This window comes from Malaclemys terrapin, chromosome 3 (assembly GCF_027887155.1).
Source record: "Malaclemys terrapin pileata isolate rMalTer1 chromosome 3, rMalTer1.hap1, whole genome shotgun sequence".
Lineage (NCBI taxonomy): Eukaryota > Metazoa > Chordata > Testudines > Emydidae > Malaclemys > Malaclemys terrapin.
Genome location: NC_071507.1, coordinates 9,916,972 through 9,933,912, shown reverse-complemented (window position 1 = coordinate 9,933,912; position 16,941 = coordinate 9,916,972). Strand labels below are relative to the sequence as shown.

Genomic DNA, 16,941 nt, shown 5'->3' with positions numbered 1-16,941 from the left:
CCCGGCTCTGCAACCAGAATCCCAATCACTGCTTGAAGCTAAGTATATCATGGTCTGGGGGTGGAAAGAAAAGAAAGAGAGAAAGAAAGAAAGACAGACAGACTACATTACCAGGTAGCATCTCCCAACCACCACCTTAAGAAAATGGCACACCTGTTTTTGCTTTAGAACAATGAACCACTCCACATTAGAGAGAAAAAAAAGGGGCGGGTGGGGGGAGAAGAGAGAAAAATCTTCCAAACCTCTGACCATTTATAAAAGAGGCACAAGGTCCTAGCCTCAAGTTAAGGAAAAAAATTTCACAGTAAGGTGATAAATTCAGTCTTCCTAAGCAAAGGCACCGGCCGCATCAACATTTTGACAGCTCTTGGTAGGCAATCCATGCTATAACATTGATAATGTGTCACGGCGGCGTTCATTCATTGCCTTCAATTTACAGTGTGGTGGTTAACAAGCAAACGAGCATCAGACATAAAACAGCTGAAATTAAACCTTTTAAACAAGGTAAGCAATAAACCCATATGCGAAGGCTTCTTGTAATAACATCAGCCTTAAATATCTGTCATTGCTTCTAATATTTTAATGGACCTAAATATTCTGCTAAACAGGTCTCAGCCGTGATGCAATGTTGTGTATTTGATTACTAGTCCCCTACTGCAAGGAGTCAGTCTGCTTGGCAGGTTTTTACACTTTGAAGGTGCTGCTGTCAGTGACAAAAGCCTATCTGAACACAGGGGATGTTCAAACGGGGTGTCACGTTAACAAATTGGAGAGTGTAAAAATGTCAAAACCAGCTACTTCCTCCTCAGTAATGGTTATTCATAGATTCTAGGACTGGAAGGGACCTCGAGAGGTAATCGAGTCCAGTCCCCTGCCGTCATGGCAGGACCAAATACGGTCTAGACCTTCCGTGATAGACATTTATCTAACCTACTCTGCATACGCAGTCTCTTAAATTTGGTCCTCCTGGGTCCCAAAACATTGTTAAAGGGATAGCACCAGATTCAGATACACCTTACATTTCTATTTCTTAGAAATAGTTTCTATTTTTAAAAATTATCAGAAGTGATTCTATTTGACTAATCTGAATTTTAAATAATTAGGGCCAAATTCTGATCTAAGAACCACATACACACACACACAAGCCAGTAATAACAAGCAGCATTTATCTACTTATGCACCTAAAAAATGCTCCAGAAAGCATTATATCTGCCTAGTTTTCTTCAATGGTAATCTTGCTTCTGACTCCTTTTTTTCCTCTTTGCTATGACTTGCCTATTTCAACACAATTTAGAACTCCATAGAGAATGGCAGTTTGTTCTTTATATCTCCCTGCTTTTCTGAGCTTCTGCAATTTGTTTGCAACCTTAGCATAGGTTATTGCGCATCTACCCAGTCTCTTCTGATGGGGAGGCAATGTCAAAATTGGAGATATTCACTAAAGTCCTATCTTTGAAGGTGATAGTGTTAGAAGAGTTATTCAAACAATTTCAGGTTTTCAATCTCTAAGAGATTATAGAGATAAATCTAGTCTATTCAACTGCTATATAGTTATGGCCTTCAGAGGAGAAAGAGAAAAATCTGAGGTGTCAGAAATCTTTACTAGATGTGGGGGAAAAAACCACTTCTTTTGATTTCCAAATAGTCACAGAGTAAAATTTTCAAAACTTCTTACATGACTGAAATTGAAAGTCAGTCAGTGAGATTTAAATTCACTTAGGTACTTCTGAAAGTGTTATTCATAGAACTGTGGATCCACATGAAAACCAAATAACTCTGGCAGTAGCAGAAGTAGGTGTAGGTATTGGAAAAGGAACAAAAATTGTAAGTGAATATTAATTAGTGCAATATGGTATAGTGGGGGGAGAGAGGCGAGGGGTAGTGATTAGAAGAGAACACTGGTCATTTGGATTCTTGTAATTTTTCCTAGTTCTATCACATGGATTGATGTGTGATCTTGAACATGTCTAGTTAGATTGCAGGCTCTCCAGGGCAAGGATCGTGAATTCCTATTTGTTCAAATAGCAGGAGTGCACTGTGGGTGTTAATGAAAGCAAATGATTAATAATAATAAAGGACTAATATGACAGATGCTATTGATTGTCACTTGTGTAGGAGAAACTGCAACCCACTGCTACAGATTATGCTCTAACATTGCCATTTGAAATACTGAAACCAACATTTAATAATTGTCATTTATTAGAAACTCATCAAAATGCAAAGTCCCACTGATTCAAAATGTTGGAATATTACAATACACAGAAATGCAGCACAATCACATTGGAAAACGTAAGTGCCACTAAGAACGTGAATGCAAATGTGTACATTTTGCCTTGAAATGGCAATCAACATGTTTTTTCTTATTACCCTCCCTTCATTTCCCATTATTCTGGCATTCCTGGGTATCCGTGCATTTTTCTAACCTTCAGAATGCTATAGCAAAATTATAAGTCACCTACGATGTCAATGATTCTGAGAGGTAATCTGAATGGACAGGCTGGAGTGGTGCGTTTTCTACTCAGTAAAGATGAATAGCACATGGGTATTCAAGCAGTACTGCCCATCTCATCTGCTCTCTGTCATTTAAACAAGGAGAACACCCTTGGATTCCAGTGAAGTTCACTGCTCCACTAGAGCCTCATTCATTGCTATTCACCTGGTTTCTGGAAGGGGTGTATTTCATCAGATCCTACCTGAATTCAAAGAAAGACTTTGGCTGCTGTTCCACAGTGGCTGGGCCATTGCTGGCTACTTTATCTCTTGGAAGTAATTCATCCATTCACAACTTCTGTGAGAATAACGGTTTGTTGCACCCAAAGCACCGCAGCCCCAGCTGTATTTCCAGGAAAGGGATATATTTCTTCAACCCCTCCCCATTCCTGATTTAAGTGCAGAGTATCACTTGCACTGTTTGGAGGGCGTGGGTGGAAAAGAGGAGGAGACAGGCAATACAGTGGGTTGGTATTTTCTGGTAGATTCATCGTTGGGGATGTGAAATGAGAGGGATTTGGTACTGGGATACTTGTGAGGCCAACAATTTTGTGGGTGTGGGAAGGGGGTCTTATTCTATTGGCTTCCCTCCTTCAATGCCTCTTTTCCAGAGCTTTCAGCTTTGTTTGGAGTCTCCAGCAAAACACAGGTGGCAGAAAGCCATATTTAGGACCATCGCCACCACCACGACAGGAGTCAGAGATTTGTTGGAGCCAGCGGAGGTGGGTCCATTCGGACCAGGGTTCTGATGGGACTAATCATTCCATTCTATAATGTTTAGGCAGAGTGGGCATCTCCGGGGGGCAAGAGTGTCTGAGTGTGAGGGCAGTGGTGATTACTGAGGCTCTTCCTAATTGTATTAGATTAATCAGGACCAAACTAGACAATTTCATGAGTGGGTTGGGTTTATAGGGCACCTGGCCACTCAGCGTGTGGAGAGAGATCCAGGTATGGTTTGGGAACCATCAGGAAAGGTGGCTGATTCTTTTTTAATATCCTGGATTTCTTCTCTCCCTGGCTAGGGACACTTAGAGGTAATACATGGGATTTACACTTTGTCCTGGTAGTCTTTTCCTGGGCAGGAAGCTGTTCCCCTGCAATAGATACTGGAAGGTGACTGAGCAGGTTGAGTAATGCTGCTAGGAGATAAGGTCACAGCAGACCAAAGATCTGTCTGGGTGCTTGAAATTTCTGGTTCCTGTTGCGACAGGCATAGAGAGACTAGGCAATTAGAGCTCTTCCAGACACAGGCCAAGTAGTCTACATTTATTAGTCCCATGGGTTTGTCATCCTGGTAGTTCCATGATGTTCACTGTGGGGTCACTGGTTAATAAAATCGCAACCACCCCTTTAAGTACAGAGTTTGTTGGTCTCAGCCAGAACTAGATGGATGTTTTGGCTGGGCTTTTGTTAGCTCAGCTTTCACAAGGCAGGTACTCAGGTCAGTATGAACCGAGAGAAAGCTGGAGGGGTGCCCTAGCTGTGTTGCATTCCTATTGATTGAGGGGTCGTGCCCTGCCTTTGTTACGGCAGTTTGCAAACAGAGTGGTTTTCGTTCCTCAATGGCTCCACAGGCAGCACTGGTGCCCAGCATGGTTTTCCATCTGCTTCCTAATTAAACCTCTCTCTCCAAGGTGGTCATCCACACCATCCTGACCTTCTGACTACTGCCATGAGATTTCCTCAGGTCTGGCCGGGCCAGCTACTCTAACTTCTGCTGCTGCAGAATGCAGTTGCCCACCTGCTCATCAGCATCAACAATGGAGAATATATAATATCTGCAATAGCTACCTATTCACTTCCCGGTGCAATTCAAGCTATTGGCATTGTTTTATAAAGCTCTGTATGATTTGAATCCTAACTACCTGGAAACTGCCTCTGTCTCAATTCACTGATCCTTTCATTCAGTTCTACATAAAATCTCCATACAATACAATCTTCAAGTACATATTCACCTGTACACAATGATTATTCCAGAAGAAAAAGATATGTCAAACCATAAACTTAAACTTCTATATAAAACAAAAAGCAAAAAAAAAAAAGACCATTAACTTTATATTTGCAACTGCTAGTCAGTTATCATTGCTAGCCTACAAGCAGGTAACTTACCAAAGTAGCTCTCGATTGGCTGGTTAAACAGCTGGACGGATTAGACAGATGTGATGGGAAAGTCTTCCTTCTGTGAAATAATAAAACAGATCAATAAGGCTGGTGCCATCTACTGAAATCTCCTATCGAAAAAACATCCCTTTGAAAGTCCAGAAATGTATGGTATCAAGAGAAACACTTAAAAACAAGCTTTGGTTATGCCTTTGTTAAATCATGGGAAAGTATTAGCTATATGTCTCTTAATGGAAAAGAGACAAATCACAACGGATAGCGATAGAAACTATGGATCACACACACCATTTACCACTGCATTGTGCCAGGATAGATTTCAACATAAATAAAGCATCCTAAATAATTAATAAAGATCAGAAAGCAGCACTTAAATAACACTGCCATATTTGTAGTCTTTCCAGAATAAATGTTAGCTGACTTTAATTGTAGGAGTTGCCTCATCACAACGGTGCTGAGAATTTCCCCCCATAAATGAAAATTAACTTTTCCTATGGAAAGGGACTGTACAATAATTAGCAAGTCTGTCCATGCCAATAAACGGTTCCTCAATCAGGGACCTAACAACCCTTCGGTAACAGACGCTGGCATCATTGGTACCCACATCCGACCCACATCTGCCCATGCTCTAGAGGCAGCAAAATCAGCCTCTTGAGAATTTGGGGCACTGGAAGAAAGATCCTAGCAATGTACACTGACTGTAAGGAGAAGTAAAGGAGGGGAAATCTTGGGTAATCTTTTCCAGGGCTTTGGAGCGGAACCCGGAGCTGGAGCGCGGAGCAGCTCCGGAGCAGTGGAGTTGCAGGTTTTTGCCTGGAGCTGGAGCGGAGCCGGAGCACAGCTCCAAAGCCTTGATTTCCCCATCCCTTGGAAAACAAAAACTAAGCTCCAACTTTTCAGTAGAAAAAACTGCAACCACCTTTCCCCCTCCCCCCAGCTTTCTGGGCAGGTAGACAATATAAATGATAATTTTTGAAGAGTTATAAAAACATAAAAGACATATATTATATACATTATGCCCCAGGACATAAGCACATTTTTAACAATACTTCTAAATAATTCACTTTAACAATGAGTGATATGGAGGTCTAGCCATGCCCATATGGTGCTAATTGCAATCGGATGCCCAGATAAACCAAGAGGCTGTTTTGTGGCCAGCAAATGGGAATTGCGGCACTTAGTGTGTGCGTGCTTGTGGTTAACTACATCATCATAAATTAAAAGTGTGTTATTGATTTAACCAACCATGGTGGACCACTAGTATCAGGCATCTGCCTGCTGCAGTGAAACTTAATTTATTTGTCTTCCTTTTTTGCGACCAGGGGCTGCTAACAGGGAGTTTCGCAAGGGAGGGAACTCCAGTTGCTAGGAAAAGGCAGGTATTAGTATGGGGAGATTCGATCATTAGAAATGTAGATAGCTGGGTTTGTGATGACCGGGAGAACCATATGATGACTTGCCTGCCTGGTGCGAAGGTTGCGGATCTCTTGAGGCATCTAGACAGACTTATGTGTAGTGCTGGGGAGGAGCCGGGGGTCGTGGTACATGTAGGTACCAATGACATAGGGAAGGGTAGGAGAGATGTCCTGGAGGCCAAATTTAGACTGCTAGGGAAGAGACTGAAATCCAGGACCTCTATGGTGGCATTCTCAGAAATGCTCCCAGTTCCACGCGCAGAGCCAGGTAGGCAGGCAGAGCTTCAGAGTCTCAATGAGTGGATGAGACGATGGTGTAGAGAGGAGGGGATTACATTCATTAGGAACTGGGGAAACTCCTAGAATGGAGGGAGCCTATACAGGAAGGATGGGCTCCACCTAAACCAAAGTGGAACCAGACTGCTGGCACTAAACATTAAAAAGGTTGTAGAGCAGTTTTTAAACTAGGAGATGGGGGAAAGCCGACTGCTGCAGAGGAGCATGTGGATCGGACAGAGACTTCTCTTAGGGGAGAGTCTATTGATAGAGAATCTCCAGGTTATAGTCAGGAGCAGAGGATGGAAGAGGATAAAGTAGCGGCCAGATCAGATGATAAACATTCACATAAAAAAGAATCTGACACATCAGAAAAGGGCAGACAAACAGTGACAAGTTTTTAACGTTCTTGTACACAAATGCTAGAAGTCTAAACAATAAGATGGGTGAACTAGAGTGCCTTGTGATAAAGGAGGATATTGATATAATAGGCATCACAGAAACCTGGTGGACTGAGAGCAATCAATGGGACACAATCATTCCAGGGTACAAAATATATCAGAAGGACTGAACAGGTCGTGCGGGGGGGGGGGGGGGGGGGAATGGCACTATATGTGAAAGAAAATGTACAATCAAATGAAGTAAAAATCTTAAGCAAATCCACATGTTCCATAGAATCTCTATGGATAGAAATTTCATGCTCTAATAAGAATATAACATTTGGGATCTATTATCAACCACCTGACCAGGACGGTGATAGTGATGATGAAATGCTAAGGGAAATTAGAGAGGCTATCAAAATTAAGAACTCAATAATAGTGGGGGATTTCAATTATCCCCATATTGACTGGGAACATTTCACTTCAGGACGAAATGCAGAGATAAAATTTCTCTATACTTTAAATGACTGCTTCATGGAGCAGCTGGTACGGGAACCCACAAGGGGAGAGGCAACTCTAGATTTAGTCCTGAGTGGAGCGCAGGAGCTGGTCCAAGAGGTAACTATAGCAGGACCACTTGGAAATAGTGACCATAATACAATAGCATTCAACATCCTTGTGGTGGGAAGAACATCTCAACAGCCCAACACTGTGGCATTTAATTTCAAAAGGGGGAACTATGCAAAAATGAGGGGGTTAGTTAAACAGAAGTTAAAAGGTACAGTGACTAAAGTGAAATCCCTGCAAGCTGCATGGGCGCTGTTTAAAGATACCATAATAGAGGTCCAACTTCAATGTATACCCCAAATTAAGAAACACAGTAAAAGAACTAAAAAGGAGCCACTGTGGCTTAACAACCATGTAAAAGAAGCAGTGAGAGATAAAGACTTCCTTTTAAAAGTGGAAGTCAAATCCTAGTGAGGCAAATAGAAAGGAGCATAAACAGTGCCAAATTAAGTGCAAGAATGTAATATGAAAAGCCAAAGAGGAGTTTGAAGAATGGCTACCCCAAAACTCCAAAGGTAATAACAAAATGTTTTTTAAGTACATCAGAAGCAGGAAGCCTGCTAAACAACCAGTGGGGCCCCTTGATGATCGAGATACAAAAGGAGTGCTTAAAGACGATAAAGTCATGGCGGAGAAACTAAATGGATTCTTTGCTTCAGTCTTCACGGCTGAGGATGTTAGGGAGATTCCCAAACCTGAGCTGGCTTTTGTAAGTAACAAATCTGAGGAACTGTCACGGATTGAAGTGTTACGAGAGGAGGTTTTAGAATTCATTGATAAACCTAACATTAACAAGTCACCGGGACCAGATGGCATTCACCCAAGAGTTCTGAAAGAACTCAAATGTGAAGTTGCAGAACTATTAACTAGGGTTTGTAACCTGTCCTTTAAATCGGCTTCTGTACCCAATGACTGGAAGTTCGCTAATGTAACACCAATATTCAAAAAGAGCTCTAGAGGTGATCCCGGCAATTACAGACCAGTAAGTCTAACATCTGTACCGGGCAAATTAGTCGAAACAATAGTTAAGAATAAAATTGTCCGACACATAGAAAAACAAACTGTTGAGCAATAGTCAACATGGTTTCTGTAAAGGGAAATCGTGTCTTACTAATCTATTAGAATTCTTTGAAGGGGTCAACAAACATGTGGACAAGGCGGATCCAGTGGACACAGTGTACTTAGATTTCCAGAAAGCCTTTAACAAGGTCCCTCACCAAAGGCTCTTATGTAAATTAAGCTGCCATGGGATAAAAGGGAAGGTCCTTTCATGGATTGAGAACTGGTTAAAAGACGAAACAAAAGGTAGGAATTAATGGTAAATTCTCAGAATGGAGAGGGGTAACTAGTGGTGTTCCCCAAGGGTCAGTCCTCAGACCGATCCTATTCAACTTATTCATAAATGATCTGGAGAAAGGGGTAAACAGTGAGGTGGCAAAGTTTGCAGATAATACTAAACTGCTAAAGATAGTTAAGACCAAAGCAGACTGTGAAGAACTTCAAAAAGATCTCACAAAACTAAGTGATTGGGCATCAAAATGGCAAATGAAATTTAATGTGGATAAATGTAAAGTAATGCACATTGGAAAAAATAACCCCAACTATACATACAATATGATGGGGGCTAATTTAGCTACAACAAGTCAGGAAAAAGATCTTGGAGTCATCGTGGATAGTTCTCTGAAAATGTCCACGCAGTGTGCAGAGGCGGTCAAAAAAGCAAACAGGATGTTAGGAATCATTAAAAAGGGGATAGAGAATAAGACTGAATATATTATTGCCCTTATATAAATCGATGGTACGCCCTCATCTCGAATACTGCGTACAGATGTGGTCTCCTCATCTCAAAAAAGATATACTGGCACTAGAAAAGGTTCAGAAAAGGGCAACTAAAATGATTAAGGGTTTGGAACGGGTCCCATATGAGGAGAGATTAAAGAGGCTAGGACTCTTCAGCTTGGAAAAGAGGAGACTAAGGGGGGATATGATAGAGGTATATAAAATCATGAGTGATGTGGAGAAAGTGGATAAGGAAAAGTTATTTACTTATTCCCATAATACAAGCACTAGGGGTCATCAAATGAAATTAATAGGCAGCAGGTTTAAAACAAATAAAAGGAAGTTCTTCTTCATGCAGCGCACAGTCAACTTGTGGAACTCCTTACCTGAGGAGGTTGTGAAGGCTAGGACTATAACAGAGTTTAAAAGCAAACTGGATAAATTCATGGTGGTTAAGTCCATTAATGGCTATTAGCCAGGATGGGTAAGGAATGGTGTCCCTAGCATCTGTCTGTCAGAGGGTGGAGATGGATGGCAGGAGAGAGATCATTTGATGATCACCCGTTCTGTTCATTCCCTCTGGGGCACCTGGCATTGGCCACTGTCGGTAGACAGGATACTGGGCTAGATGGACCTTTGGTCTGACCCGGGACGGCCTCTTTTATGTTCTTATGTTCTTAGGGATTTTAAGTTTAAGCATCTACAAAACTTCACTAATGTATATAATGGTATGCTGAATGCTGCTGATTCTAATACACATGCCAGTACTGAAATAATGTAAGGAATGGTTTGTGATCATGGAACTCTTTTTTGGGCCTTACAAACTACTACTGTACATACTAATTATTTGCTAATTGGTAGAAATTTATGTCTGTTTGTAAATTTCATTATTATGCATTTAAGCATTTAATATCAGATATGGATTATTGATATATATATTAAGCATTTTGAAAGTCTATATAGTAGGAATTGTGCAAAAACGTGTTAATGGTATCGTTCAATTAAAAAAACCTTGCTGGTTTAACTGAGGACAAAAATTGTCAGACAAGATTAATAACTGAGATGCCAAGTACTGCATGGCATAGTTATTTCAGTTTATACTGCAAGCTTTCTGCATACAGCTGTAAGTTCCTGCACAATGCCTAAGTAAATGGACAGAAGGACTAAGAACCAAGACAAATAAGCAGGGGTTGGGCTGAATGCAATTCATCCATATTTCAACCTGAGGACAGGCCACCTTCCATAGTGACTAATCAAGCCTACAGAATAGAATAACAGATAGTCCCTCGTCACACACATATCCCCACACCATATGTAGGGACACTCGATTTCAACAAGGCACTTCCCCCCACACCAGCCTGTCTCCAACTGCCATCCTAAAATTTGGAGCCACACAGCAGGGCGAGTAGAGGTTCAACTGCTTGGCAACTTCTCCCTTCGATCTCCCTGAACAGGGTTAGAGTTAGCATTAGGTGACACCCTCTGTACTCTGAAACTCACCTTAACTGATCACTCTCGTTATAGTGTGTATGGTAACACCCATTGTTTCATGTTCTCTGTATATATATATATATATATATATATATATATATATATATATATATATATCTTCCTACTGTATTTTCCACTGCATGCATCCGATGAAGTGGGTTTTTGCCCACAAAGGCTTAATGCTCAAATAAATTTGTTAGTCTCTAAGGTGCCACAAGTACTCCTGTTCCTCTGTACTCAGTGAATTTCACTCCTGAGACCTCAGACAAAGAAATGTTTAGATACATATCCAGGATCTTCTCATTTACAAATGAATGACGGTGCTATCAATTGAGTAGGAATGATTGTAAACACGCATTTCCTACCTCTTTCTGAATACTTGAGTATTAAATTATAAAAGAAAATAAACAGAGAAAGTAAATGGAGAGATGCTTAGGTTTCTGAACCACCAAAGACAACATTAAAATCTGTCCATGGTCTCCACTGTAACTTGTCAGCTGTACAGTATGCTGCAAACGGAAATATAGTGTTACTAAGCAAACTACTGGAGGAATTTTTCAGTGGAAAGGCTGCAGCAAAATTCCAGGCAGAGCAATAAGGCGATTTCTGTAATGGTGTGAAATACAATATTGGGATGATTGACTATTTTGGAAGATTAATACAAAAAACACCATTAATCATAGCTGTGCTGGTACTGGATTTTTTATTTTTTTTTTAAAACACATTCTTGAAAAATTCTTACAGATCCTGAGAGTTTTCATATGGCCGAAGTGTTTCTAGCCAGGAGAAGTTATAATATACTGGACTTTAAATCATATCTTTTTAAACCATCTTATCCCTCTCTCCCTCCATCCCACACACACTTTAGTTGTAATATGCTGTTAGCAGCTGTCATTTCACAAACTGCTGGAGGTAGGGATTAATGCCTTATAGCAGTGGTCTCCAAACTTTTTTGATCGCGCACCCCTATCAGTAAAAAAATTTTGAGCACACACCCCCTGCTGCGCCGCAGGACCGGTTCTACCATTTTTGCCGCCCCAAGCAAAAAAAAAAGCGCTCGGACTCCCGAACACGCCCAAACTGCCGAAGCAATGCTGCTCCGGCAGCGCTCCTCCTGCCGCGCACCCCAAAGGATCCTCTTGCGCACCCCACTTTGGAGACCACTGCCTTATAGCATGTAAAAACTGGGATTTCAAGATGCCTTCTAGCAGTAAAAGAATCAATTTCTAATTTCACAACAGCAGTTATAAAAAATCATGTCCAAATTGAAGTGAAGACGAAAGATGGTATTTAAAACAACTACATTTTATTGTCGAGTATCTGGCTACCTGCCAAGACTAGAGATGAATATGGTGTGCCGATGGAAATCTAAAAATCCTAGCCATTTGCTGGATATTGGATCTTGCAATTCCCACTGGTCCCTTGGCATGGCTCAGATTTATTGCTATTGGTCCAGAAGTGATGTACAAACTCCTGGTTCAAAGGCTAGTTTACTGTTAAATCTCTAGGGTGAAATTCTGGCTTAACTAAAGTCAATAGCAAAACTCCCATTGACTTCAATGGGGTCAGAATTTATAGCCTAGTATTTAAATTCAACATGCAATTTCATCCTAACCAGTAACATGAGAAGTTTGTATTCTTCACACAACAGCTACTTTCTAGATCGGGGTAGGCAACCTATGGCACGTGCGCCAAAGGCGGCACGCAAGCTGATTTTCAGTGGCACTCACTGCCTGGGTCCTGGCCACCGGTCCGGGGGACTCTGCATTTTAATTTAATTTTAAATGAAGCTTCTTAAACATTTTAAAAACCTTATTTACTTTACATACAACAATAGTTTAGTTATATATTATAGACTTTTAGAAAGACCTTCTAAAAATGTTAAAATGTATTACTGGCACGCGAAACCTTAAATTAGAGTGAATAAATGAAGACTCGGCACAGCGCTTCTGAAAGGTTGTCGACCCCTGGTCTAGATTGACTGGCTTCACTTTTCTCAGCACGTTAATTCTTTGGGCCAGCAGTTGTCTCTTACTTGGTGTTTGTATAAAGCCTGCACCGTGGGGACCTGGATCCTGGTTGGTACTTCCGGATGCCCACTGTCAGTAATCCCATTATTCTTCAACTAAACCCAGAGGTTTGCTATAGCATCTCCCTGAACACAGCAACCTGACGGAGATTATCTGGCTGTGTTTGAGAATGCTCTATGTTCTTCCCCCACGACACACACACCTTCTTTTAGCCTGGCATAATCCAGGAATTATCCACGCAACAAGTCTCCAGCTGCAAGATGGATCACATTCCATGTAATCACCGAATTTACATGCTGCTTCCTGGCCCAGAAGACCGATTTCTAATCAGCAGAGTACACCGTTTTCAAGAGGAAAGAGCTAAATGGACTGACCCAGAGGTGGGCACGCCATTAGTACCGTCCTGCGGAGAAGAGAGGAGACCCATAAAACTCCTCCCTCTCAAAGCAGAGTGAGCTCGCAAGAGCTTCCAACCACTGAGAGAGAGAGCTGTGGGATAAGGGTGCACGTTTTGTCAGATCTTTTTTTAAAAATAGATTTCATATCTTAAAACTTAAATCCTGGTCTAACAGAAGATAGGGTAGGGGTCACCAATGGAGAGATGGCTAAAGGGAGTCACTTCTGATTTAAAGGAGGAGAGTGCTTTGGTTGTCGGGCAGCTGAAGTTTGTGCTGACTGCCTCAAAAGAGCAGCATTCAGTGCATTACCTGAAAACTCCTCTTTTCCTTTACCCCCCATCCCATCCCGCCCTGCCACAGATTGTCATTCATGATGTCATATCAATCATGAGATTCCTTTGGAGCATGGCACCAGTGAAGAAGGGAACGCATAAATGAGATGTTTAGTGGCTAGCTCAGTTTTCCTTTTTGCAATTTGGTTTTAAACCCCCTTCCTCCCCCCAACGTTTGACCATTAATTATTTTATACATTAAGATGTAAAATGAGAAAAAACACTCCAAAACCAGGCCTGTATAAGAAAGGTCTTACCTGACCCCACGCCTCCAACCCAACAAGCTTGGCATATGGCCCAGCAGAAGCCCATGGCTGATGTGGAATCAGCACTTACTGCCAAAGATGGCATTGACTCCACTGGTTGGCTGGTCCCATTCAAGGAAGGGTCTAACATTGTAAGGACTGAGGTTGTGGCTGAGGAGGCAGGGACGCAGAGCTGCCATCCCCAGAAGAGCACTGGGAAGACTGTAGATCAGGCAGATTGTGATTTATGCCTGGGAAGAGGGTGGGGATCAGAATGGAGGAGAGCGCTCCTGCCCACGCACTGAGTTTGGGCACAAATGGCGTGGAGACATAGACCCAACTTCTCTCCCCTTCACAGCACCCCATACACAGCCATGTGAGGAGAAGCAGGGAGGCAGTGAAAATAGATAGGGGGCTTCTTATAATCTAGCCCCAAATGTTAGGACTTGGCCTGCAGCTGGCAAATAAGCTAGTTCTCACATATGGAACAGAAATTAAGGGTTAGACTCCCAACTGGTGTGAAGGCAGTGGAACTGCACGGATTTACAGCCGCTGAGGATCTGGCCCTACATTCGCAGTGGCAGAACAATGGCTTAGAACTGCAAAATGAATATTTAATAGAAATACAAAATCATGTTTACTCCAAGATCATGTTCATATGTGTGCTCTAACGCGTGAAACGAAAGACAAAATTATTTAGCACCAAATGTTTGGGTTTGTTTGTTTGTTTGTTTTTAAAAATACGGGCTGAGAACAGCCAATGTGCTTGTGATGGCATAGTATAATCAACAACAAAAGAAAACAATCACCAAAAATTAAGAGGCGTGTTCCACCATTAAATAAATGTCAGACTGAAGGCAGTTTCTTTTTTATAATTTCCTCTACATAGTCTTACTCTTTCACCACACATTTCAGCAACAAAGAATACATTGACTTGAAAAACCAAAACATTACAGCTTGCCTAGAGAATGAGAAATTCTAAATAGTCATATCTATCTATTCTCTGCTTGTGGGAATAAGGGATTTATCATTAAGTTTATTTTTCACTTCAGAATCCAATATATTATGTACTATTATTTCTTACTTCATTGCAACAAAAGGAAGGCTTTGTTTCTATTATTATTCCTTCTTATATGTAAAAATATTGAAGTCAAAGAGTTACTAATATTTTTCAACAGAAATTCTGCTTTCCTCAACTTGCTTGGTGACTGATGCATTTATCTTCTACCTACCATTTATACAGATCGTATTTTATGAGTATGTAATGGTAAACAACAAGAAAACCCCAACAGTTTGTTTTTATTCTCCAGATTGAGACCCAGTTCTCCTGCTTTTACAGTCTGCATAATCTCTTTGTTATTCTCATCAAGATATAAACTACAGAGACAGCCCAAAACCTGCATAACGTTTTGATAAAATTTTAGGTTAACATTTAAGCAACAGACACCCCTGTACCGTGCTCAGACTTCGTTAGAATCATGTCTTTTTTGTTTGTCAGTTCAGAACATAGGTCTGTAAATACGGCTGTATACAAATTATTACTTATCTTGATTGTATAACCAATCTAACCAATGATTTATGAAAAGCCCAGATGCTGACTTCTTTGCAGCTAGTGCACTGATAGGTCTAAAGCTTTGGTAACATCCCTCATTAGAACGAGTATATCCAGCTGAGACTTGGCTTCCCAGGGCAATGATAGATGTCTACCATGACAACACCATCTGAGATCAAAGACCTACTACATCATGCTGTGGAGTTGCCTGTCAGCAAGCTGTAATACGAAAAGTCTCTGGTGATTTGGACTTGTGCAATAAATGTTCACTTAAGTCACAGAAACACTGTATCATTTTAGATTTTAACTATAGAGATATATCTGTTTATACAATAACATACATATGGCCAGTAAATACTTATCTAAATGCTTCTTCTACAATTTAATAATGAGGCACACCACCAGATATTTTATAGTCTCTGATTAGTCTAATAAGGCCAAGTTACTGTAATTCTTTTCTTTTATCCTGAAGAGATTAAATCCTGCAAGATCCTGAGCACCATAGCTTTGATCCAGTAAAGCACATGCATAACTTTAAGCACAAAGTAGTCCCATGGACTGTACACTCAGTCTTTAAAGGGAATGAGTAACAATTATAAGGTCATTAGTAACTCAATCCAGAAGTAATCGTGTATGTGGCATTTTGGTCAAGAGCAGCAAGACTCAGACTTTAAGTTCAGAAGGGACTATCGTGATCATCTAGTATGACCTCCTGCACACTGCAAGCCACAGAACCTCACTCACTTACTCCTGTAATAGACCCCTAACCTCTGGCTGAATTACTGAAGTCCTCAAATCACGGTTTAAAGATTTCAAGTTACAGAGAATCCACCATTTACACTAAATTTAAATCTGCAAGTGACCGGTGCCCCATGCTGCAGGGAAAGGCGAAAAACCTTCAGGGTCTCTGCCAATCTGATCCAGAGGAAAATTCCTTACCGACCCCAAATATAACGATCAAGTAGACCCTGAGGATGTGGATAGGAGCAATTGGAAATTTTACCGATGTAAAATGTTACCCGTAGATCAGTCATGCAAGTTAAGGTTGGGTCACACCTCACCAGTCAAGGTGAGAGAGCTTTTTTGATGGTCCATCCTTGGGGCTGATTGATGGAACTCGGCCATTCAGAGAGTTCTGAGGGAGAATATTGCTCCTCTAACAGAACTCTCTATTGATGTCTTTTTATGCTACACTATCAATGAAGAGGCCTGTAAGTGTCCTCTTTTCCCAGCTCCTTCCTTAAAAGTCACCATATTTTACAGAAAATGCACGAGGGATGATGGGTAGAGCTCCTGTGGCAGAAATCTCCCATCAAACCTGAAGAACTGTCTCATATATTATTTTTAAATCTTACGGCTGAACAGGTGGCTAGGAAGAGTTCCTTAGCTGCCATCCTAGCATCTGCTGAAACTCAATCAGCAGATTTGGTCCAAGGAGTGGACAGCCTGACTAATCCAGGTTATAACACCCACCAGGTGAAAGAAAGACCCTCCTAATGTGTAGATATTACATACTTCTTTTCAGGAAACTCAATTATAGATTATGGACTGAAATGTCTGCTTCTGCAGAGAGACAGACACATTTCTACAGGGTACAAATACTAAGTTTTCTCTGATTCTGTTTAGGCCAGTGATAGTCAATATGGCCCTAGTAGAGCCCCTCAGTTTAAAAAGAACTGCTGGTGTGGTGCTCTCTACCTCCATGAGAAAATTTACTCATCACATGAAGTCAATTGGAATTTTGCCACTGACTTCACACCTGAGTGTGAGTTTCCCTGTTTTTATTCCTATTCCAAGTCTACACGTATAGGATGTCTCTAAAACCAACCAGCACTCATGTTACCATCTATCACTCCTTGTACTGTCCA

The 16,941-nt window shown here is 41.2% G+C and overlaps 1 protein-coding gene across 5 annotated transcripts in view; it reads right to left on the bottom strand.

Moving 5' to 3' along the window:
• The window catches only part of PLCB4 (phospholipase C beta 4), a 322,471-nt gene that overhangs the window by 198,920 nt on the left and 106,610 nt on the right, over window positions 1-16,941 (bottom strand). For all 5 annotated transcript variants that reach the window (XM_054022802.1, XM_054022803.1, XM_054022801.1 and 2 more), the window contains exon 3: window positions 4,600-4,669. The gene's annotated coding sequence lies outside the window, so the exon portion shown is untranslated. The remainder of the gene's footprint in view (window positions 1-4,599; window positions 4,670-16,941) is intronic.